The sequence below is a fragment of the Acomys russatus genome, chromosome 17 (assembly GCF_903995435.1).
Source record: "Acomys russatus chromosome 17, mAcoRus1.1, whole genome shotgun sequence".
In the NCBI taxonomy this organism is placed as follows: domain Eukaryota; kingdom Metazoa; phylum Chordata; class Mammalia; order Rodentia; family Muridae; genus Acomys; species Acomys russatus.
This window is the reverse complement of record NC_067153.1, coordinates 26,202,410-26,226,941: the sequence shown is the minus strand read 5'-3', so window position 1 is coordinate 26,226,941 and position 24,532 is coordinate 26,202,410.

Genomic DNA, 24,532 nt, shown 5'->3' with positions numbered 1-24,532 from the left:
TCTTGAGCCTTTCCTCTTTTGTAGAACTAGGTTTTGAGCACTCTGCACTAAGAAACCCAGTCTGAGGAGAAACCAAGCACCCTGCCTGGTAAAAGCTGACACTCGTGTTCTTCATCATCTTTGGATTCTGAAGCTACACCTCTGTCCTGCTGCTTCATTGGAAGTCTAATGTCTAGGAAGACTCTTGGAACATAATGCTGTCTTACATGAAGAAATAAAACCTAATTTTAGCTCAACTCAACTTCTCCCAACGCCATGAAAAGATCTCAGCACATGCTGAGACATTCTATCCCCTCCCTCTGCTTCGAAAGACACAGACTAAGGGAACCACCAGCCTGGCCAAGTAGTGGCATTTTTGGATAATAGGGGAAATGAGTCCTCCATACTAGACTCACGTGTAACAGGCCAAATTTTTTGGCTGTTTTAAATCTAGTGTTTAGAAAATTTTTGTTATGCACGTTCTCTTGTATCTCTGAGCCCAAGAGCGGCCACAAAAGGTCATTGTATCCACACATTTCCCATTCATTGGAAACTACCTTACTAAAGCACAGCTAAGTCATGAGCCCAAGGCAGCTTTCATACTCCATCATTTATTAATTTTGTTTTAACTCCAGAAGCAGTAAATTCTATCTTCCTACGAGCAAATGATTTGAAACCTCAAAATGTTCACAGTTAAGCCAAGAACAGAGCTTCTACAATAGACCGTAGTTGAATCATGTAGAAAGACAAATCCCTTGCTCTGGCTGGGGCAGGAGTTCTCTGCCGAGTAGCCTTTTTAATAGCCAAAAAAAAAAAAAATGGAAATGCATATTTATGTAGAAAATATGTTTTCATAAAGTGAGTCAAGTACAGAATAAAAAATGACAATATCATCTTGATTGTTGAAAATATACAGAAGATCCACAATTCTCACAGTTTGAGGAAATACATCAGACTTGTAGAACATAAAATATGTTCATCAAAAAAAAAATTGAGAGATTGTAAAATTTGAAACAGTCTTTTATGAGAGTGATGTCACCTGCGTCTTTCTCTTTTCGTCTTTCTTTCTTTCTTTCTTTCTTTTTCTTCTTTATTTTCTTCGCTTTTCTCGTTGCTTTTCTTTTTCTTTCCTTTTATTTCGTTCGTTTTCGTTTTTTCTATTTCTTTCTTTCTTACTTATCTTTCTCCCATACATTACATCACAATTGCAGTTTCCCCTCCCCCCACTCCTCCTAGCCCCTCCCCCACCACCCATCTCCCCCAGGTCAACTCCTTCTTCATTCCCTTAAAAAAAAAAAAAAAAAGCGGCCCGCAGGATGGCACAGATGAGGTCCTCAACGCATCTTGAGGAGGATGATTGTGTTCCAGAGCCACACAGAAATGTTCACCTCCAGAATGGCCTGATTGGGAGGAAAACGTAGCACATTGATTAGAAATACCCAGCAAGATCATCCAAGATGGCATGGATTGCACCGGTGTCTGATTCGCAGAAAAGCGTGACTGCACGCCACCAGAAGTACCATAACTGAGAGCTCCAAAAAACACGTGCTGGTGTTCCCGGAAGAGGAATCCTGTCATGTGGATCGTACATGCCCTCCCGCGCTCAGACCATGGAGAACACACTCTGGGAGCTCACAAGCAACCCGTGCCCTCTGCGCCGCTGCTGTCTGCTGGTGTGCGGCCTGGTGCAGTGCTGGCCAAGAAGATTGCCATCGAAGAGGGGGTGCTGTTCGAGTGAGCCTGAGCAAGGACTGCACTGCTACACCACAAGCTACATGGGCCTCTTCTCATGGGCCGTGGGGCCATGCTCAGTGCTGACAGCTATATTGTGCAGAGGTGGATATTAAGGGAACCACCAAGGCGGGGGCCCGTGGTGAATGGATGTCACCATGGAATCAAAGACTCACTCAGAGGCGCAAATCAACAGAGCCACAAGTTCCCTGGGACAAGACGCTGAGCTGGACCAACATCAATAGTTTCTATGAGCTACTGAGGAAAGACTTTGAGTATTTGCCACCTGTTTGGTGGCACACAAAATCCAGTACCCACAGGAGTAAGAGGCAATCCAGATCTTGACAGCCAGCAACAATCTGGGGAGTTGAACGGGAGCAGAAGAGCTAGCTCTGAAGACATGGAAGCAGGAGAGCTGGCCCTGATGACACAAGAACAGAAGAGCTGGCCCTGAAGATGCAGGAGCAGGTGATCCAGCTCTGGGAACATGGGAGCCTGAGAGCTGGCCCTCCCTTGAGAACACAGGCACTGGAGAGCTGACCCTGCCCTGATGACATGGGAGCAAGTGAGCAGGCCCTGCCCTGAGAACGTGGGAGTGGGTGAACCACTCCTGCCATGAAGACAAGGGTGCAGGAGAACACGCCCTGCCCTGGGGACACTGGAGTGGGTGAGCAGCCCCTGCCCTGATTACATAGGAGTAAATGAGCCAGCCCTGCCATGAGAACATGGGAGCAGGTGAGCCATCCCTGCCCTGATGACATGGGAGCAGGAGAGCTGGCCCTGCCCTGAGGGGCACAGGAGTGGAAGAGTGCGCCCTGTCCTGAGGACAAGGGAATAGGCCTGGATCCAGGGCTCTGAGTGGATCTCACCCCAACATCTACACCATGTATGACCTGCTTCAACACATGAAGAGATGGACCTGCAGATTCAAAGATTAAGAATTTCCTGGACACACCACAACAACAGGATATCTGACAGCAGTCCCAGTGAGGATCCAGTAATGATAGTGTAGGTCTCAAGCCAGACCCATGACTCAAAGCAATGAACATTTGAAAGTAAACATATGTGGACAAAAGGCTCTACTGCGTGATACACTACAGCTTCTGTGACAAGATTTTTTTGTTTGTTTTATTATATTGGGGGGAGGAGAGGGATTTGGTGCATAACATGTAAATTGTAGACATTCAATAAAAGTTAAAAAAAAAAAAGAACAAGTTTCTCAGGGATGTCCATTGAAAATGGTCTAACAAGATATTAGAAGACAAAAAAAAAATGAAAAGATACTAGAAGACTAGACACAAACCCTCCTATCAGAGCTGGACAAGGTAACCCAGTAGGAGGGAAAGGGTCCCAAGCACAGGGGAAAGAGTTAGAAACAACCTCACTCCAACTGTTAGGAGTCCCACAAGAACACCAAGATACACAACCATAAGGTATATGCAAAGGACCTTGCTCGGTCTATGATTGCTGCTTCAGTCTCTGTGAGCTCCTATGAGGCCTGCTAAGATGATTCTGTGGGCCATGTTCTCTCCTGGTCCTCAACCCCTCTGACTCATACAATCCTTCTTTCCCTATCTTCTGTGAGGTTCCCCTGGCTCTGTGTAATGTTTGACTGTAGGTCTCTGCATCTGTTCCCATCAGTTGCTGGATGATGCTCCTCTGATGACAGTTGGGCTAGGCATTAATCTATGAGGATAGCAGATAATCATTAGGAATCATTTCATTGGCTTTTTTGCCAGTTGTGTTTGGTTCCATCCAGGGTCTCTGGGCTATCCTGACTCTGGTACATGGCCATCCAGGTAGTGATAGATGTTGACTCCCTCTTATGGCATGGATTCAAATTCTGTTGCCATCATTACTCCACCACATTTTTCAGGCAGGTCAAAGGTTTTGTGGCTGGGTTTATGTCCCAGGCCCAATGCTAGGAGCCTTGCCTGCTTCTAGGAGATGGCCATTTGAGGCTCTATATCCCCATTAGTAAGAGTCTTTGCTAAGGTCACTGTCATAGATTCCAGGGAGTTTTCATTGCACTAGGTTTCTACATTGCTTCCCAAATGCCCTCCGTAGTTCTAAGAAAGGCTTCACACACACATATTAACCTGTGTTCAATAAATAATGAATATGTCTGTGGGACTTAGACCAAGTTTCTACACCATAGTCATTCTGTGTGACTACTGGAAAGTTGAGCTCTGTGGCCACAGGGTAAAGGGAGAAGCTCCCTGACAAGGCTCACTCTAAGAAAATTCATTCAAGGGTGTGTTGGCTATTGGCTAATGGAGTCTAGCCCAGGAATATTCTCATTTTAACATGTGTTTTCAGCAACATAAAACTTGACATTTATCATCCTATATTCTCTGGCAAATAAAAATACCACAACTTGTACTCCCACCTAAATTGTCACCTCATAACTTCTGACTAATCCTAAAATTGAAATGGACTGTGAAAAGAAAGCTATCCAGCACCTCAGAAAGGCCCAACAAACTGTTTGAAGGAGGCCTCCAACAGTAAATTTCAGTATGTCATTAAGCAGTGATACAGTGTGGTGATATAGGATCTGCAGGGAAGTACTTAGGACTAATTCATCATGTAAGAATTTATTGTTCATTCAAGTTATTTTATCAGACATTACCTTTTTATTAGGCCTGCATACCACAGGAGAGACAAAAGGACAGAGGAAAACTTGTCTGGCTAGAAGAGAAGCAAGTCATTCAAAATAGAAGCCTTCTTTCACTTCATAAAGAGTGGCTTCCAACGACCTCTCAAAAAGCAGTGAACTGGTTCTCCATGTAGACTATCTATTCCTCCTGTGAAATCTCTGCTTCATCTTCAAAAAACATTATAGATTAGGTGATAGATGATGATGATAGATGGATAGATAGATAGATAGATAGATAATAGATAGATAGATAGAGAGATAGAGAGATGGATAGATAGATGGATGGATGGATAGATAGATAGATAGATAGATAGATAGATAGATAGATTGAAATGGATGACAGGGTGGATAGACAAATTATAGATCCATTCATGAAGGTAAATAGACATTATTAGGAATGGATATGGGTCATTGAGTGGTAAGAGATTGAAGAGTCTTGCAGAATATTTAGATAAAATTATTTCACTTAAAACCACTTTCACAGCTGGATGTGGTGGCGCACACCTTTAATCCCAGCATTCAGGAGGCAGAGGCAAGAGGAGCACTGTGAGTTCCAGGCCAGTCTGGTCTACAAAGGGAGTCCAGGACAGCCAAGGCTGCACAGAGAAAATCTGTCTCAAAAAACTCAAAAAAGAAAAAGGAAAAAGGGGGGAAAACACTTTCATGCTAGCATACTGATATGGCATACAATTGTTCTACTCCTCCTTGTCTTACTGACCTCTCCAGCTTCTTATAGACATAGACAAACTGGTCCTCACTGTTAACATCCTTCTTTGTCTCCCCAGGACACCTGAAATCCATAAAGTCTTTTATTTTATTTTTTTTATTAATTTATTCTTGTTACATCTCAATGGTTATCCCATCCCTTGTATCCTCCCATTCTTTCCTCCCTCCCATTTTCCCCTTATTCCCCTCCCCTATGACTGTTCCTGAGGGGGATTACTTCCCCCTGTATATGCTCATAGAGTATCAAGTCTCTTCTTGGTAACCTACTGTCCTTCCTCTGAGTGCCACCAGGTCTCCCCCTCCAGGGGACATGGTCAAATGTGAGGCACCAGAGTACGTGGGAAAGTCATATCCCACTCTCCACTCAACTGTGGAGAATGTTCTGACCATTGGCTAGATCTGGGTAGGGGTTTAAAGTTTACCGCCTGTATTGTCCTTGGCTGGTGCCTTAGTTTGATTAGGACCCCTGGGCCCAAATCTGCCTATCATAATGTTCTACTTGTAGGTTTCTAGGACCCTCTGGATCCTTCTACTTTGCTATTCTCCTATGCTTCTTTCATCTAGAGTCCCAATAGGATGTCCTCCCCTCTGTCCCAGTTTCCTGGTAAGTGAAGGCTTTCATGGGACATGCCCCTTGGGCTAGTATGCAGATATAAGTGAGTATATACCATTTGAGTCTTTCTGCTTCTGGGTTAACTCACTCATTATGATCATTTCTAGCTCAATCCATTTATCCACAAATTTGGGAATTCCTTGTTTTTAATAGCTGAGTAGTATTCCATAGGTGCTGGTCTAACTGCAGGTCTATGTGTAAAAAAATGCAACTGGACCCATATTTGTCACCTTGAACAAAACTCAAATCCAAGTGGATTAAAGACCTCAACATAAAACCAGAGACACTAACTCACTTAGAAGAAAAAGTGGGGAAGAGCCTGGGACATATTGGAATAGGAGACAACTTCCTGAACAGAACACCAACGGCCCAGGCCTTAATGTCAACAACTGATAAATGGGACCTCATGAGGCTGAGAAGCTTCTTTAAGGCAGGAGACACTGTCAAGAGAACAAAGCGACAGCCTACAGACTGGGAAAAGATCTTCACCAACCCTACATCTGACAAAGGTCTAATATCCAAAATATATAAAGAACTCAAGAAATTAAACACCACCAAACCAAATAACCGAATTGAGAAATGGGGCTCAGAACTAAACAGAGAATTCTCAACAGAGGAATATCAAATGGCTGAGAAACACTTAAAGAAGGGAGAGTGTGATATGACTTTCTCACGTACTCTGGTGCCTCACATTTGACCATGTCCCCTGGAGGGGGAGACCTGGTGGCACTCAGAGGAAGGACAGCAAGTAGCCAAGAAGAGACTTGATACCCTATGAGAATATATAGGGGGAGGTAATCCCCCTCAGGAACAGTCATAGGGGAGGGGAATAATGGGAAAATGGGGGGGGGAGGAATGGGAGGATACAAGGGATGGGATAAACATTGAGATGTAACAAGAATAAATTAATAAAAAAAAAAAAAAAAGAAATGCTCAACCTCCTTAGTCATCAGGGAAATGCAAATCAAAACAACTCTGAGATTCCATCTTACACCCATCAGAATGGCTAAGATCAAAAATTCAAGTGACACCCCATGCTGGCGAGGATGTGGGGAGAGAGGAACACTCCTTCATTGCTGGTGGGAATGCAAACTAGTACAGCCACTTTGGAAATCTATCTGATGCTATCTCAGAAAACTGGGAATAGGGCTTCCTCAAGACCCAGCTATTCCACTCCTTGGAATATACCCAGAAGATGCTCCAGCACACAACAAGAAAATTTGTTCAACCATGTTCATAGCAGCCTTATTCATAAAGTCTTAACTGAGAGTAAAATGTTTCATTTGGTTTTAGACATTGCCTTGTGTAACCTCGGTATTCATTCACAAGTTTTTGTTTTGTTTTGTTTTGTTTTTAGCCTAAAACCGACATTCCTTTGGTCTTAATGTCAGATTTCAGCTTTATTAGCTTTTTAGTACAAATGTCCTTTAAGATTCTTCAAATCTTTTTGGGAAAAGAATGGTTGTTTGGGTGACAGTTTAAGTTCTTACAAAAGGTCAGGGTCCTTGGAGTGTGTTCCTCAGTGATCTTACTAAATAAAAAATTTTTCAATGTGACCCTTCTGTCTGAGCCTACAGATTTTAGGTAACATGTTTGTCCTCATATCTCATATTCTCATACATTTTTGAAGAGCTATGAGTACCAGAGACCACACTTATATCTCAACTATGTATTATGCTCCTGGACCTAGCCAAAGGGTTTCTCCCACACCAAGGTCCTTAGCATAACAGTAGTCATAACCCAGCTTAATGAAGCCCAATACATACCACCTCATGCAATCCTTGTTGTTAGTGAGCCTTTAAAGCATGCACATTTATTACCTTTAAATTAAGGATGATGAAACAGGAAGTGGTTAAGTAAATCTTCCAAGGTCTTAAAGATACCAAAGGATGGATCCTGGACTTATAGCTGTTACCAGCCTAGAACTCAAGCACTTAGCTGTCATAACCAGGTGGCCTTTAAAGACCAGGAGTCAAAGTGAGCTCTCATTTAGTTATTCTTTGCTCCTTTTAGTTATTCACAGTAAAGCCTCTCATCACTCATAATTTCAATCATTAAAGTGGGTGGATAGTGTAATTCTTCATATATCCATGACCTTGTATTTTCCTCTTTACCCTCCATTTCATTCACACTTGGTGATTCTTCTACCTGAGTTTCACTCATTTGTCCTAGGACACTTTTATGGTCACTTGGGTTTTTAATGTCTTGAAATACTCTATCACTAATTACTTAAAGATATGTCATGTGTAAAGATAAATGTGGAAATTTTATACTTCCATTAATATTAAGCTAAGTGGTTTGAAACATTCATCTGTAGTATCCAAGTGTTAAGACACCAAGTCTGGCCCCCTACCCTTACATCACATTCACTTGAGAACATAGAGCTGTCAGTTAGATGGCATGGCTAGCCTTGTGCTGCGAAACATTCAAGAAAACCAGACAGTGTAACAAGAGCAAGAAATAAAGGACAGAGGCTGTTGGTTGTGTAACTGTGATATCAGAGCAAAGTCTGAGCCCAATGAACAGTTCCAGTTGACATTCAACAGCCTGTGAAATTTTCATCTCCTCTTCAAACAAAATGAAGGTAATCAAATAGTTTGGGGATCTCCTGGCCTGACTGGGCTCCTCAGTCTGGCAAGGAGCCAAGGAGGTTTCTAGAAGCCATGTCCTCTTGCATGATCACATGCCCTATGTCTATCTCAGTAACATTCTCTGAATCGCTAGTCTGCTGTCTGAAGTAGAATAAAGTAAGAGCAATCCAGTCATGCCTGGGCATTGTTTCTGCAAATCTCCAACACTGGCCACTCTTGCCATCTAGCCCAGCTCTGATGCATAACAACAGTGCTTTCAGCACCAAGCATGGAGACATACACACACACCGAGTCTTGTCTTTTCTCTAATTAAAATTGGATTACATTAGTACTCTTATTCTTTCATATGGCATTAACTTTATCTCAAAGATAATTAGACTATTACTCTCCAGTGGACTTTCCTGCTATCCCCATTGTACTGCTACCCTGTTCAGCTTACGTAACTGTTTAGTGCAACAAAGCTAACCACATCCTCTCATTGCAAATACCATATTCTCAAGAGGTGTGATGTCAGGGTAAGGAGTCAGTCATATTTACTATCCAACACGTGGGATATCTCATATTACAACAGACACTACAATCTGGCTCAATCCCTCAATCTGTAGCACCCTTGTCAATTAGTGTTTCCTACTGGTCCATCTTCTACCAAGTGAGCATGCCCTTAAGAGACCAGAAATGCATGGGAAAAAACACCATCAAGAAAGAGTCCCAAGGTCCGAGGTATAGCTCAGTGATAGAGCACTTAGCTAGCTTGCACAATACCCCAGTTTAAATACACACACATGTCAGAGAAACAGAGTCCCACAGCATTGACGCCCAGTATAATCAAGACATTTGGCATTCCTATAGTTACTGTCTCACAAGTCTTGGGACCCAGTGGACAATGAGTTACTAGCAAATGCAACAAGAGTTCTAGCTGCATCCTATTTACCTCTGTAAATTCTCTTACCGTGTTCTCTCTCCCTAAGTTTAATGATGACATTAATTTCCTTGACCTGATCAGTTGTCTCAAACAAGATCTTCTGAGGCTCAGAGCATCCAGGTACGAAATGTCCTGGCACAATCCTTTACCAAGATCTCACCTCTAAAGCTGTCAGCTCTCTAGCTAAGTGGCAAATCTGGAGAAGAAATGAACACAAACCAGATAATATTGAATTTCCTTTATTGAGCTCAAGGCCTTTTTAATTCATCCTGTGGGCATGCAGGTATATGAAGTAAAAAGGCAGTCACCATTATACACTAATTATACACTATACACTATATATACATATATACGTATATATATATACACATTATACACTAATCTCAAATAATTAATTAAGATTCTGAGTGGAGAGTGGGATATGACTTTCTCACGTACTCTGGTGCCTCACATTTGACCATGTCCCCTGGAGGGGGAGACCTGGTGGCACTCAGAAGAAGGACAGCTGGTAGCCAAGAAGAGACTTGATACCCTATGAGAATATATAGGGGGAGGTAATCCCCCTCAGGAACAGTCATAGGGGAGGGGAATAATGGGAAAATGGGGCGGGGGGGGGAGGAATGGGAGGATACAAGGGATGGGATAAACATTGAGATGTAACAAGAATAAATTAATAAAAAAAATAAAATAAAATAAAATAAAAGATTCTAAGTGCAAAGGATATACTTTCAGGCCCTGAAGAACTCCAGGTTTAATGAAAGAGACTTACCAGAAAACAGAATACCATGAAGAAGCAAAACACGGTGCACTGGCCTCCCAACTTGGGGAGGGTACTCAGAACAAGTTTTCCATGAGAAAGGAGTGCCCAACAGAGAGTAGTGGTGGCTGCCCAAAGCAAAGCAGAATAGGAAAATGGTAGTAGGAAGGGAACCTGAGGAAAACCTGAGATGAAAGCATTCTCAGAATGATGCACTCCTCCTATGAGAATATATAGGGGGACGTAATCCCCCTCAGGAACAGTCATAGGGGAGGGGAATAATGGGAAAATGGGCGGGGGGGGAGGAATGGGAGGATACAAGGGATGGGATAAACATTGAGATGTAACAAGAATAAATTAATAAAAAAAATGCAAAAAAAAAAAAAAAAGAATGATGCACTCCTTGAATTCAAACTGTCCTGAGTGTGAGGCAGGTGTTGTGTCAAAGTCAACACCGAAGAGGTAAGCAAGGCCCAAATCACAATATCCATTTGGCATTCTTGTCTTTAATCCGACAGATTTCAATCTGTATGTGCAATTTTTGCAAGAATGCATTTTAATACAGGAAAAATGCATGTATAATACTAGTAGACCAGCACTCGGGAAGCAGAGGCAGGTGGATCACTGTGAGTTCAAGGCCAGCCTGGTCTACAAAGTGAGTCCAGGACAGCCAAGGCTAACACAGAGACACCCTGTCTTGAAAACAAAACAAAACAAAACAAAAAACAAAAATACTAGTAGAACATGTTGTACCTGTGTATGTAGGGGTGTGTATGTGTGTGTGTGTCCATCTGTCTGTCTGTGCACACATATGTATGTAACAACAATTACAGAAAAAGAGACCATAGGTTTCAAAGAGTACAAGGAGGGACATGGGAGGGTCTGGAGGAAGGAAAGGGGAAGGAGAAATGCGATTGGTATAATTATAGTATAATCTCAAAGAAATTTAAAAATTATTTTTACAATAGAACAAAAAGGGGGCATGCTTAAGAATACAGTTCAATACCTCCGGTGAGGGAGAATGGTGATCAATCCAGAGAGATGACACTGACTGCTCAGCATGCACGCCCTAGTCCTCATTCACTTCCTTAACATGTTTCAAACATGCTTCACTCAGCAGCAAAGAAACATGCCGAAATAAATGAAAACTCCAGAAGGGAGCTATTGGAGAGCAAGGAGTGACAATCATGCAGGTTTCCACATGACTGAGGCCAGAGTGTCTACACCTTGCGACTTCATAGATCTGACATGTGATCGATCTTGCTTCAGGAAGTTAAGGGAGCCAGTGCATGTTGCCTTCACAGGACTCACCTGCTGCAGGGTATTTAAAAAGCAGGTAGGAGCACAAGAAGTAGGAGACGTTTTCCCAGATCTCAAGAGTCCAGATCCCAGGCTCTCAAGCTGCCTCCAGGGCCAGATTCGGCCCTTCCAGGCACTGCTGGCTGCAGGTTTTCTCAGTGACTACTCACAAGAAAGCAGCCTCCATCTGGAGCTCCAGAAAGAAAAACCCAACACAAGGTGCTGAGTGGAAGAATTTATGTCTCATCAACTCTCCATTCTCTATTGAGACAAATGTCTTTATCTCCACTCAGGCAAAAAGCTGGTCTACACCACTGGTTTGAAAATTGTGTAAAATTTAAAATCCCCTCCCCAAAGAGTTCATTCCAAATATCCAAAGCCAAGTAAAATATGCGATTACTTCCATGATGAATGGCTCTTCTGGCAAGCATTTCCACTCTGCAGCTGTATGTCGGGGTCCCTTGTCTTAATGTATTAATCATCTTTTACATCACAAATTTCATGTTTTTTGTCTGAAGAAGCACCTCTAAAATGCAAAAGAAAAAACTGAACCTCCTCAGATGCTTAATGAAATAGTGGGGCTGGATGTAAGAACTTTAAAAATCAATCAAGTATGTTTTTTAGCCCTTGAGGGATCCTGACACCAAAAGTAGACACTGTTCCCTAGGCTGGGAACCACCAGCAGATGTGCAAGGATGCTTCTGGAGTTTGGGCCTTAACTCTGTCACTTCACTGTGAGCTCCTGAATGCCATCTCACTTTCCTGAGTCTGGATGTCAATGCCTCTGCTGAATGTTAATAGCGACCCCTTCCTTTGGCTCAGTGTAGACAGCAGCAACCACAGAACCCAGCTCACAGGCACAGGTCATAGATAGCTGCTCACTGTCCAGAGAAATTGGGTAGTTCTCTGCTTGGAGAACTCTCAGTTGGCAAAAGCGGACACAAGAGTCTGCTGGGTCATAGTTCTCACTGACTCTGATTCATTTTCACACACAGCCTGTGGAGGCTCCACTCTGCTGATGCTCACGGAACCTCAAGAGCGAAAACGGCAACCAATCCAACCATAGGCCACAATCGCTGCTTAGCACACACTAGTGCTCATTCACCTCTTTACCATGTCTCAAGCATGCTCCACACATCAGATTAAAGAGGACAGTAGCTCGATGCTCTCGCTGTAGCCATCCTCCTAAGTTCCCCCTCCACCTGGCACACAGTCAAGGGAAATCCAAAGGCTTCTGTGAAATTTTCATCTTTGCTGCCTTTGTCCTACTTCAATTTGACCCTGGGTAGCTGTACCCATTATAAATCTCATACACTTTCTTTCCCCCCACCCCAACTCTCCCAGCCTGAGCTCCTTCTTGCAGTATTGCTAAAGGACTGATAAACATTTCTGTGGCTAAATCGCACAACCAACTAGAATGTGTTGTGAGGTTAAGCTCAGACTCCTGACTGTAGGAGCTCTCAGATCTTCCTCAACTGGTGTGCCTGACGATTACTGACCGAGAGTAATTCCTCATTCAGGTACCTGGAACATGGCAGAGGCTCCATAGGCATTTCCTCAACTAAGAAGAGTGTAGGTTCCAGAAGAACTCTAGTGAAAGTCACACACTTGTGCACACACACACACACACACACACACACACACCACCTGCACAAGTTCTATTTTATCACCTAAAAAAAAAAAAAAAACCAACGTTCTGATAGCGCTGTGATGTAGATAGGCCTAAAATCATTATGCTAAGTGAAATGAGCTAGTTGGAAAAGGCCACATCTGGTCTGATTCCACTTACATGAACTATCCAAAATAGGTAAAACCATAGACAAACAATAGTCTAGTGGCTGTCGAGGCCTTTGGGAATTAGAAATGGGGACTGAATGTTCAGTGAGTGTAGGTCTCCTTTGGACATGATCAAAGCATTTTAGAGCTAAAGATACTGGCATGCAGTGCTATAAACATGCATGATTCTTCTGTATCTTGAAGAAACTTGACTCAGAAAATCCCAGTCATTCCTTTAAGATTCACCTACCAAGGTTAGCCTTCTATAGTCACCCCATTTTAAGCCTTCTCAAAGACTCCTGCCACAGGTGGCATTTTTACACAGATCCCTCACTTCTAGTCTAAGAATTTCCCAAGCTCCAGAGTTGCATTTGGCTTTCTTTTTTTTTTTTTTTTTTTTTTTTTTTTTTTTCTTTTCATCAAAATATACCTGTATTAAGCTGGAAATCCATGATAGGGTAGGCTTTGGGGAGGATATGGGGTTGACTTTAGCTGGTGGGAATATGGAGGCTGAAGTGGTCACCTCCTATACCCAGGTAGGACTTCTGGTGAGAAGAGGGGGATACCAACCTACTCACAAAACCTTTGACTGAAAATCTACCTGGCCTACCAGGTGTCTATGGTTAAAGATGTAGCAGAGATTGAAGGAAAGGCCAAACAATGACTGGCCCAACTTGACACCCATCCATGGGAGAGAGTCAACTCCTGACACTATTAACGATACTCTGCTACACTTGCAGACAGGGGCCTAGCATAACTATCCTCTGAGAGGCTCCACCCAGCAGGCATTCGAAACAGATGCAGAGACCCACAGACAGCCATTAGGCAGAGCTCAGGGAGTCTTATGGACAAGTTGGGGGAAGGATTGAGGGAACAAGAGCTTCACAAGAAGACCAGCAGAGTCAACTAACTGGGGACCATGGGCTTCAAAGAGACTGAACCACCAACTGAAGAGCATGCATGGGCTGGACCTAGGTCCCCTACACATACGTAGCTGATGGGCAGCTTGGTCTTCATGTGGGTCTCCTGGAAAGTGATGTGGGGACTGTCTGTGACATGGTGACTGTTGCCTGCTTGTGGATCACTTTCCCCTAGTTTGCCTGCCTTGTCTGGCCTCAGTGGAAGAGGATATGCTTAGTCCTGATGCGATTTGATGTGCTGAAGCAGGTTGGTGGCAGGAGCTCCCCTTTTCTGAGGAGAAAGGGAGGAGGGAGAAGAAGAGGCTGAGAGGGTGCGACTGGAAGGACAGGAGGGAGGGAGCTGAGATAGAGATGCAAAGTGAATAAAGAAATAAATTTCTTGTCTTGTACCAGCAAGATGGCGGCTCATCAGGTAAAAACACTCACCATCGAGCTTGTTAATTTCAGCCCCCATGACACAATAGAAGGAAAGAACCAATTCCTACAAATTGTCCTCTGCACATGCGCAGTAGCAAGTATGTACCAACACACACACACACATACATACACACACTAAATAAATGTAATCATATTTTTTAACTTACCTGTCTTGATCATTCTCCCAGTAAGAGCAGTATAGTATTTTGAGAAGGGTACAGTATGGAAAAAAAAAACTCAGAAATGTAGGTGGATACCTGCCTGAGTTTGATCCACACTGAGCATTAATTTCCATGTCTGTAAAACAAATTATTGTCTATACTTAGATGGTAATAATAAACTCAAAACCTCTAAAGAGGTCGGTGTGAGGAAACTGATACAGTTGCCCTATTGGTGAAGAATTTGGTGACTAGTAATAAATTCTGTTAATGAATTGATGATGCTTGTATTTGTACGGAATGCCTTCAACGTTCTAAGAAAATAACTCAGACAAGATTTTCGGACTCTTGGCAATCCTGCGTGGAAGGTACATATTGGGAAGGGATGAACACATGCTGGGAAATGCTTATAGAGATGCCTCAAGTGAACTTTGCTTGGAAATCCACGTGAATAAGGACAATCAGAGTCCACACAGCACCTTCCATTCAGAAGCAGAGGAGTTCCCATAACCACCACCATGGTACAAAGAGATTTGGAGTTAGAAATGGAAAAACAGGTAGAGACAAGAGATCTGCTCATCTCACCTAGCTACCAGAAGTGGAATAGTTCAGGCTTCTGCTATAATTTAAGGAAGCCAGAGAAGATGTGAGTGGCCATCACCTACCAAATCTTTCTTTTCATGGAAGGAAAGAGCCTACAGAGAGTGGTAAAGCTACTTGGACAGGTTCCTAAGTTGCAGAATTCAGACTCTACTAAGTAAGAATGCTACATGGATCACATCCTGTGACCTCTTGAGGACTTAGCAATCCTCAGTACAATATTCCATCCATGTAACTTATCTACTCAAGACTCTGGTTTCACAAAAGAAAAAAAAAATGCCAGTAATTTACTGTTCTGTTTCATGTGACTCTAACTGAAAAGAGTAGTAAGGCACAACTGATTCGCCCACTATGTAGAGGCCAAAGTGTTTGACATGCTTGTATTTGTGTATTGTCTTTTCCTCATTCAGTATATTACCTTGTTGTGCACCCACTACACAAAAGACACTGTTATCAGCCTTTAGTATGCGAAGATGATACACACACTTCTCCTCCAGGAACTATCAGTTACAAAGACAAATACTGCATAATCTCAGCACTATTGCTATGACACATTTACCTGCCAAAACCAGGGCAACGTACAATGGAGCAAGAAGGGTTCCTTTTGTTCCTTTATTTGTCCAGCAATGACAATGAGAAGAAGCTAGTATCCAAGTCAAAAGAGGAGCAGGAATTCTCTAGGTGAAGGCAGAGGGGAAAGGCTCTTCTCATAGAGAAAGCACAAGAGCATGCCCAACTTGCTGCCCAAGTCCTCGATTTCATAGAAGACAAAAAAAAAAAAAAAATCACATTATTGTTCTATCTGTATGTGTATGATTCTAACAGGAAGAGCTGGTAAAGCGTGACTGAATCTTCAAAAATGTGAAGGCCAAAGTCTGCACATTCCAAAACAGGGGTTCTGGGTGTAGGCTGCTCAAGAACATGGACAGGAGATTGTTCCTATCATCAACTGCCTTAAAGCCTTAAAGCAACAATTGTTTCACTACAAATGATGATGACTTTTGGATTAGGGCTCAACTGGGAGATTCTTATTTTCCAAGTGGTGTGATTGCAGTCAACTGCTCATTAATGGTCCAGTCTATAGAGTATAGATGACTTCATTCACAAGCCTGGCATATTGGCAATGGTCAACTAAAAATTAAAAACTGAGCACAGGAGCTAAGGAGATAGCTCAGTTGGTAGAGTACTTGCCATATAAACACAAAGACCTGAGTTCAAGTCCCAGGACCCATATACAAAAAAAACCAAAAAACAAACAACAAAAGGCATGGTGGCGTGCATCCATAACCTCAATCCTGGAGAGCGGGAGACATGCTGATCCTTGGAGCTCACCAGCCAGGCCTAATTCTGAAACCCATGTCCCGATAAAAGACCCTTTCAGAAAACATAGGAGATGGTTACTGAGGAAGGCCACCCAAAGTTGATCTCTAGCTTCCACATGCATACACACACATCCACCATACTCACGTGTGCATACAGACATGAGCAGGCACACACCTCATCCTCCACATGCACACACAATCACTGAGCACAAGTGGAAGTATCAGTAGTACCCATAGTGCTGTGAGAATTTTGTGACCTCAGAGCTGGCAGCTGAGGCATGGGGGAATGAAAAGATATAGGAAATGTAAGATTCTAAAGGCCTGGGCCCTGGAGATGACAAACTGTCACCTGTACCACATTGCCTTGGTGAAAATCAGTCCCCAAAGGTACCTTGAAGCAGAAGTGACCCATGACCTGCTTCCCCTAGGGAAGACTATCAAAGGATTGCTGCTGCCTATAAATCACTTGGGAGGAGAAATCCAGGCCAATTGAAAACGGTCTTAGGGACTACACTAAGGTGTTTGTGTCTTGTCTTGTTTGCATTTTTTAAGTTATATATTCCCTAGACAGGCAAGGTTATCAGAATTTCTAAGGATACCCACTCCCAAAGCATGGTAGAGGAAGAATAAAAACAGAGTCTGTTGATCAAAAGACCAGTGGTTTCTAAGACAAAACAGAAATGCAACCGCCAGTGTCAAGAGAGCCAGGCTGTTGGCTACACATCTGGCTGTGACTAACATACATAGTTCATGAATAAGACTTGGTGATGACTTGAAATTAAAAGAAAGGAGAGAGAAGGAGAAAATGCTCTAGATACCATGCAGTTTCTAGCTTGGAGCTTAAATGCATGATGCCCCCTTGCATTATACAGTGCAGATTTTTCGACTACTGACGACTTATTATTTCAAAGACACAATGCCCCCTGTGTATTTCTTGCTCTGACCATGGCCCTCTGCTCATGCAAAGGCCTGTCGTTTCAGCCTTACCACTTTCTCTTCACAACCAATCCCTTTGCTTGCCTATAGTTCTATAGCTCTGTGAGACCCCTTCCTCTCCCCGCTCTCAGGAACTCAGCACGGTCCTTTATTCATGCATAGTTAGTGTAAGCCTGGAGTTTTTCATCTCTTAGTTCAGAAGGTTTTCAAGGGCAGCTGCAAATGAATCTATGAATCAGTGAGCTTTCTGGTAGCTGTTTCTGGGGATTCGATTCAGGTGGCTTGAGCAGCTGCCAGGCTTGGAAAGAGCTATGATAAATGACTGATTTCACTAGGTAAGGATATTGGGTAATAGAACTTGAAAGGGGCCCTATTGGAACCTGAGCCATGCCTGCTCAAATGCTTCTAAACATCCTCTGGTAACACAATGCATCTGAAGGCAAAGGGCATGGGGTTTGATGCGAAGCAGGATGCATGTTGGTTTCGTTCTGGTCTTTAGCTGTGATCTTTTATCAGAGGCACATGTGTTTTCAATATCATCACATGTGGCTGCAGTTAGATCAGGAAACAAATTCCCTGCCAGGCTAAAGGTTTGGCTTCCCTTTCACGCCCACCAAGCATCAGTTTCTAACCTCTGCTGGGGAGACCCCAGAGAAACCATTAATCAGCCTCCCTATTTGCAGCACTCCCGTAGCTTGGGTCATAAGAAGTGCACTGCGTGTATCAGAGGACAGCAACATCCCGGTCACTGTCACCCCATTCCAGCCACAGCCACCTCTGAGGTCAGCCAGACCTAGCTAGTTACTTCCACAACCTACTCCCAACAGTGACTCTAAGGAAGAACCCTTCCCCTGACCCTCACCTGTCTCTGGAGCTTCTTTATAGACCTGCTGGGTAATTACTGCCCTGTTAAGGTCTACTCAAATGAGCATAGTGGGCAAGCTCACAGATAGCTTGAAACTAGCCACAGCTCTGCTTTCCAAGCAGCCAGACTCCATTTGCTTCCTAGACTTGAGCTGGATGAATGGTCGGTCCCTAGATGCCCTTGAAACATACACTCAAACCCGGGCCTTAACTGAACCCAAAATAGCTGTCATGGGTCTGAGCTCATAGGGGAAATTTTACTGAAGAATTGTCAGAATAATGTGGCATATTTCAAAGTACACGGGGATTGCTTCCCGGTTCTGCCATCCCTGTGTGGCTGCCTGCCTAGTCATGTTTCAAAGAGGCAGAAGATGTGGCTCAGTGAAGTGTCTTCTGGGCAGGTATGAGGACCACAGTTCCACCCTATCTTCCCAGAGATGAAGAGGTGGAGCCAGGCAGATTCCTGGAGCCTGCTGGCCAATCAGCCTAGTTAATATGAGAGGTCTCAGCCACTGAGGTCCCAGCCACTGAAAGACCCTGTTTCAAAAAACAAAGTGAACAGAACCTAAGGAGCAACACCCAAAGCTGGGTTTTGGCCTCTCCATATGTGAGCAGGAACAGAATTTCAAGGTCAGGTCAAGTGGTTCCCTGTCTGGGTTCCTGTTGCATCACCCACCATTCGAAAGCCCACTGTAACTAAGTAGTCAATGGTCCAGAAAGATGAGAGGACACTCAGAAGTCCCAAGGCCTTTTGTTCTCTTTTTTTTTTTTTTTTTTTTTTTTCTTTTTTTTTTTCTTTTTCTTTTTTTTTTTTTTTTTTGATGTATTTATTATGCATACAACGTGCATTAGATCACATTATAGATGGTTGTGAGCCACCATGTGGTTGCTGGGAATTGAACTCAGGACCTCTGGAAGAGCAGACAGTGCTCTTATCCACTGAGCCATCTCTCCAGTTCCCTTGTTTTCTTTTTCTTAAGACACACTTTTGACGATGAACTATTGAAGAATTAAACTATGCCCAGCACCTCCTTTGCCTGGTTCTCTGTCATAAATTCAAGAGCCCGCAGCCATTCGTTCCCCTGATACATTCACTCTCCATCTCAACCCATGCTGGAAAAAAGGCCTGTATGTCAGTGATTGGGATGACTCTATCCCTTAGTATTACATTCCTGTCATAGAGAGTTTATGTAACCCACCAAGGCCACAGAGCTTGCATGTAGCCAAGCCAGCATTCAAGCTCAGGCCTTCCCACCCCTCAGCCAAGAACCTCAGCTGCCTGACTTGTAGAAATGGCCTCCTAGCCTATAGTCTTGCCTCCCTCAGTCCTGTGAACTTCATTGTTTATGCTGAAAATAGAATGATTTTCTGGGTTTGGGAGGGGGGGAAAGAAAGGTTGTTGTTGTTGTTGTTGTTGCTGTTGTCTTACATTTTAAAATACAATTACATTGCTTCCCCCCCCCTTTTCTTTTCTCTCTCCAACCTCTCCCCTGTCCCTCTGCTCTCAAATTCGTAGCCTCTTTTTCTTTGATTATTGTTGCTACATATATATTATACATACATACATATATATGTGTGTATGTACGTAGGCACAAATAACTGACCCCATATTTTATTGTTTGTGTGTATATGGTTTCAGGACTAACCTGAATACCAGTTTGTATTGGATAGCAGAGAGAAGCTAATTCTCCCTCCCTGGCCGTCATTATTTGCTTGTAGTTCTTCGTCTAGGGGTAAGACCCTGTGAGAGTTGCCCCCTCTGTATTAATATGTCTAATAACATTGTCATCGTTAAGGTCTTGTTTACGCAGTCATTTACAAGAGATGCAGTCTCACAGAAGGCTTACAGATGTTCTGGATCTTACAATCTTTCCACCACCTCTTCCACAGTGTCCCCTGAGTCACAAATGCATAAGCTGTGCTTCAGATGTATCCACTAGGGGTGGAGCTCCTCCGTTGATTATTGTATTGTGTCCAGTTGTGGTTTTTCTGTAATTGTCTCCAGTTGCTGTAGAGAGAAACTTCCTTGGTAAGGGCTGAGGGCTACACTTACCTGTTGGTATGAAGAAAAGATTCATAATGTTGTTGAGCAATTATGCTGGTGTAGAAAAGTGCTGACAGCAGATTCTCATCACAGATTCATGCCTTCACTAGCCCCTGATAGTTGGCGAGGTTGCTAGTACCAGGCATGGTTTCCCTCCTTTCAAGTGGGCCTTAGTTAGGCTGAGACAGCTGATGGTTACCATGAACATGTGGGTGACAGTGCTTGGTACTTATACGTTTATCTTTTATGTTTATCTTTTATCGTACCATGCTGATCATTGTGGGGCTCATAGGTGTCACCATTTCAAATCCTGAATAAAAGAGATAGAGAGAGACACTAGAAAATGGAAAGATACACCATGCTCATGGATTAGTAGGATTAGCAATGTGAAAAGGACCACCCTACCAAAAGCAGTTTACAGATTCAATGCATTCCTAATGAAAATACCCATGAAGTTCTTCTCAAAAATAGGGGGTGGGGAAATCCTCAAATCATATGTAACAAGAAATAACCCTGTATATTCAACACAATCCTGAGCAAAGTGAATAACATTGGAGAGACTGCCATTCCACACTTTAAGATATATTATAAAGGTATAGTAATAAAAACAACATGGTATTGGCACAAAAATAGACACGTAAAATAGAAGAGTCAAACATAAGTGCATGAAACTTCTGCCATTTGATATTTGACAAAGAGGTGAAAACATATTCTAAAGAAAATACATCATCTTCAACAAATAGTGCTGGGAAAACTGAATGTTCATATGCAGAAGAATCATATCAGACCCATATTTATCATCACATACAAAGACCTGAATTTAAAACCTGAAATGTTAAAACTTCCAGGAAAAAAACATAGACAGTACCCTACAAGATATAGTTATAGAAGAGGACTTTCTGAATAAGACATCATTTGCCCAAGAATACAGGCCAACAATTGACAAGTGGGGCCTCATAAAATTCAAAAACTTCTGTACAGCCAAGAAAACAATCAAGTGAGGAAGAAAAGAAAAAAACCTGGAAAATAAAAGAGAATTTTACCAGCTAAATATCTGAAAGAAGAATAATATCTAGAATATACAAAGAACAAAAAAAAATCCAGTAACAATTTGGCAAGGGATCTAAGTAGATGGTTCTTAATAGAAGAAATAAAATTGTCTAAGAAACACCTCAAAAAGTTTCATCATCCCCAATAATTAGGGAAATAGAAATTAAGATGCCTCTGAGATTTCATCTCATCCTAGAGTGACTTTCCTTCTGTCAAGCACTAATTCAAGCGTAGTATCCAATACCCAAATCGTCACTATTTGACCGGGGTTGCTTACAACTGAGTGATGATGTTTGGGTATTTGATCACGTGTTATTCTGTATGTTATCAGGGAGGTATTTTAGATGAGATTAACATTTAAACCAAAAGGCACAATGCAGAATATGGGTGGGATTTATCAAAGGTCTTATGACAGGAAGGTTTACCACCTCTGAGCAGGAAGGAATTCTGCAAACAGGCAATCATTGGACTTGAGCTGCAAACCTCTGGATGTCCAGCCTGCAAGTCTAATCTACAGTTGCATGAACTAATTCCTTAGAATAAATCTCTCTCTCTCTCTCTCTCTCTCTCTCTCTCTCTCTCTCTCTCTCTCTCTCTCTCTCTCTCTCTCTCTCTCTCCACACACACACACACACACACACACACACACACACAAATACACATGTGTGTGTTTATATGTCTGTTTTTAGAAAATGCCCTATCAACAAATGAATAATAAGCAAATTGTGGTAGATACATACAATACAACATTGAGTGAATTGACACTTGAATACTAACGAACCTTGAAAGTGCCATGCTAAGTAAAGAGGCTAGGCACAAACATTACATATCACATGGTTTCATATTTAGGAAATTCTCAGCTGGGCCTGGTGGTACACACATGTCATCCCAACACTCGGGGTCTGGGGAAACATGAGCTACATAATAAGATTTCAAAACAGAGAAAGAAAAGAAATTCTCAGAATAGGTAAATTGACAAATGCAGACAACTGTTTGTCAAGATCTCAAGAGAAGCAGACAAATGGACAGTGACTGTATATGGTTGTAAGGTCCCCTTTGGGGGTAACAAATATATTTTAGACATAGATAGAGATGATGGCTACCCCACACTTAGAACATTCTAAATACCATTGGGTCAGTCCCCTGAAAAGGGTGTTCTTCTATGGAGAGTTCACATTCATTTTCTTAAATACAGTGGATAAGCTAGTAAGCCAAAAATGCAGACAGAAAGAAGTCTCTGAGAGTGTACAATAGAGAGAAAGAGTTGGGAGGATGAACCAGTATTAAGAAACATGGAAAACAGAATGAGAACATCCAACAAACACCTAGTCAAACTGCAAAAGAAATACAGACAAAACCCTGAAGAAAAGTTGGTTAAGATACATATATAATCATATTCTTTTGTCCTGATTTCAATTGCTCTCTCATCCAGTATCTTAAGGTCAATTTGTTATTCTGTGCCCTTCTTTTTTTTTCACATATGATATGCATAACTTTTATACTGCCTGATCCTTTTCCTCATCACTTTATCAAATATACTCTATTACATAGTTATATAATTCAATAATGTCCTATTGTTTAGATTAAAGGTTCACACACTACAACCTCGGAAGCAAATCTGACTCATGGTATATTTTTATTTACTTCTAAGCTCTCTTTATATTCTTCTCATTATGGTGAGGAGTGAATGATAAGGGGTGCACACATGGCACAGTGAGTATGTAGAAGTAAGAAGCCAACTTTGGGAAGCCAGTTCTTTCCTTTTACCTTTACGTGAGTTTTCAGGTTCAAACTCAAGTTACACGGCTTGTGCAGCAAGCTCCTTTACCATCTGAGCCATACTGGCAGCCCTGTTTTTATGTGGCTTGCAAAGAAAAATTGTCGTTACATCTTTAACTGGTTGGAAAGGAAGTCATAAGAAAATTCATACCGTCCAAAAATTAAATTGCATTTGAATTTAACGTTCCATAAATAAAGTGTTATTAGAACTTAATTTAGGGGTTAGCTAACACTACACCAAAAATATTACCCTTGAGAACCTGAAGAACAATTTTATCTAAAGGAAATGTAAATCCCTTTAAAGGCAGCTCAGGAGCTGCAGAGATGGTTCAGTGGTTAAAGCACTCACCCTGCAAGTGTGAGGCTCAGACCAGAGTTAGGAGCCCAGGACACACACAAATGGCTAGAAGACATGACAGCCTGCCTGTCATTCCAGCCCTGAAAGTGAGAGACAGGTGATGCCCAGACAAGCTGGCTTGCAAAGCTAACCGTATAGGTTGGGCTGAGAGACACCATCTTAGTGAATTCAGTGGAAGAGTCACCAACAATGATTCCCAACATCAATGTCCAGCCTTCACATAATACACAAGCATGGATGTACACCACACAGAGATATGTTATATACATGTAAACATGAATATACATACACATGTACACCATGCACATGAAAATGGAAAAAAAAACACACGTTAAATATCAATGTCCCACAACAGACCTTTTTTTGCATGTCACCTACATCCCACAAGCTCAGAGAGGGACTTTTTGACAAGTTCCTTTACCTGACTAAAACATAATCCCCTCCAGTCCCTTCCATAAGCTTTCACTAAAATTCTCAATTTTTTCCAGAAAGTCTGACCCTTGCCCACACAGCTGGACAGCCTTTGGTCCACTGAACTCTATTTCAGTGCCAAAGAGAATCACTTACCATCCAGTGTCTGCTCTGCTGGGCACCAGAATTTATTCCACATTGTTGTATGTTTTCCAAGCTCATTAAACTCTCCCTAGATCACTTACAGTTCTCCTGACATTCCCCCACTTTCATGAGCCTCTAAATCACATTGGTCTAATCTGCAGTAACTCCCCTGTGCTGTTGTCCCCCCTACCATGCAGTGACTTTCCCCCACTGCATGTCCTCTTTTCTCTTGCTTAGCCTATTGCCAGTTCCATGCAGCAAACCAGTTGTCACGGATGGCAAAGATGACCACTCTGCAGCATACTATCTATGGTATCTATAGAGACTTGAGTATTACAGAAAGATGCTGCCCAGTTTGCTAAGCCTAAAATGTGTATCATCTGGTCCTTTACAGGAAAATCTTGCCAACCTTTGGCTTACACATTTCCTAATTTTCATCTTTGGGAAAACAACGCTCCCATGACACCTTCATGAATAAC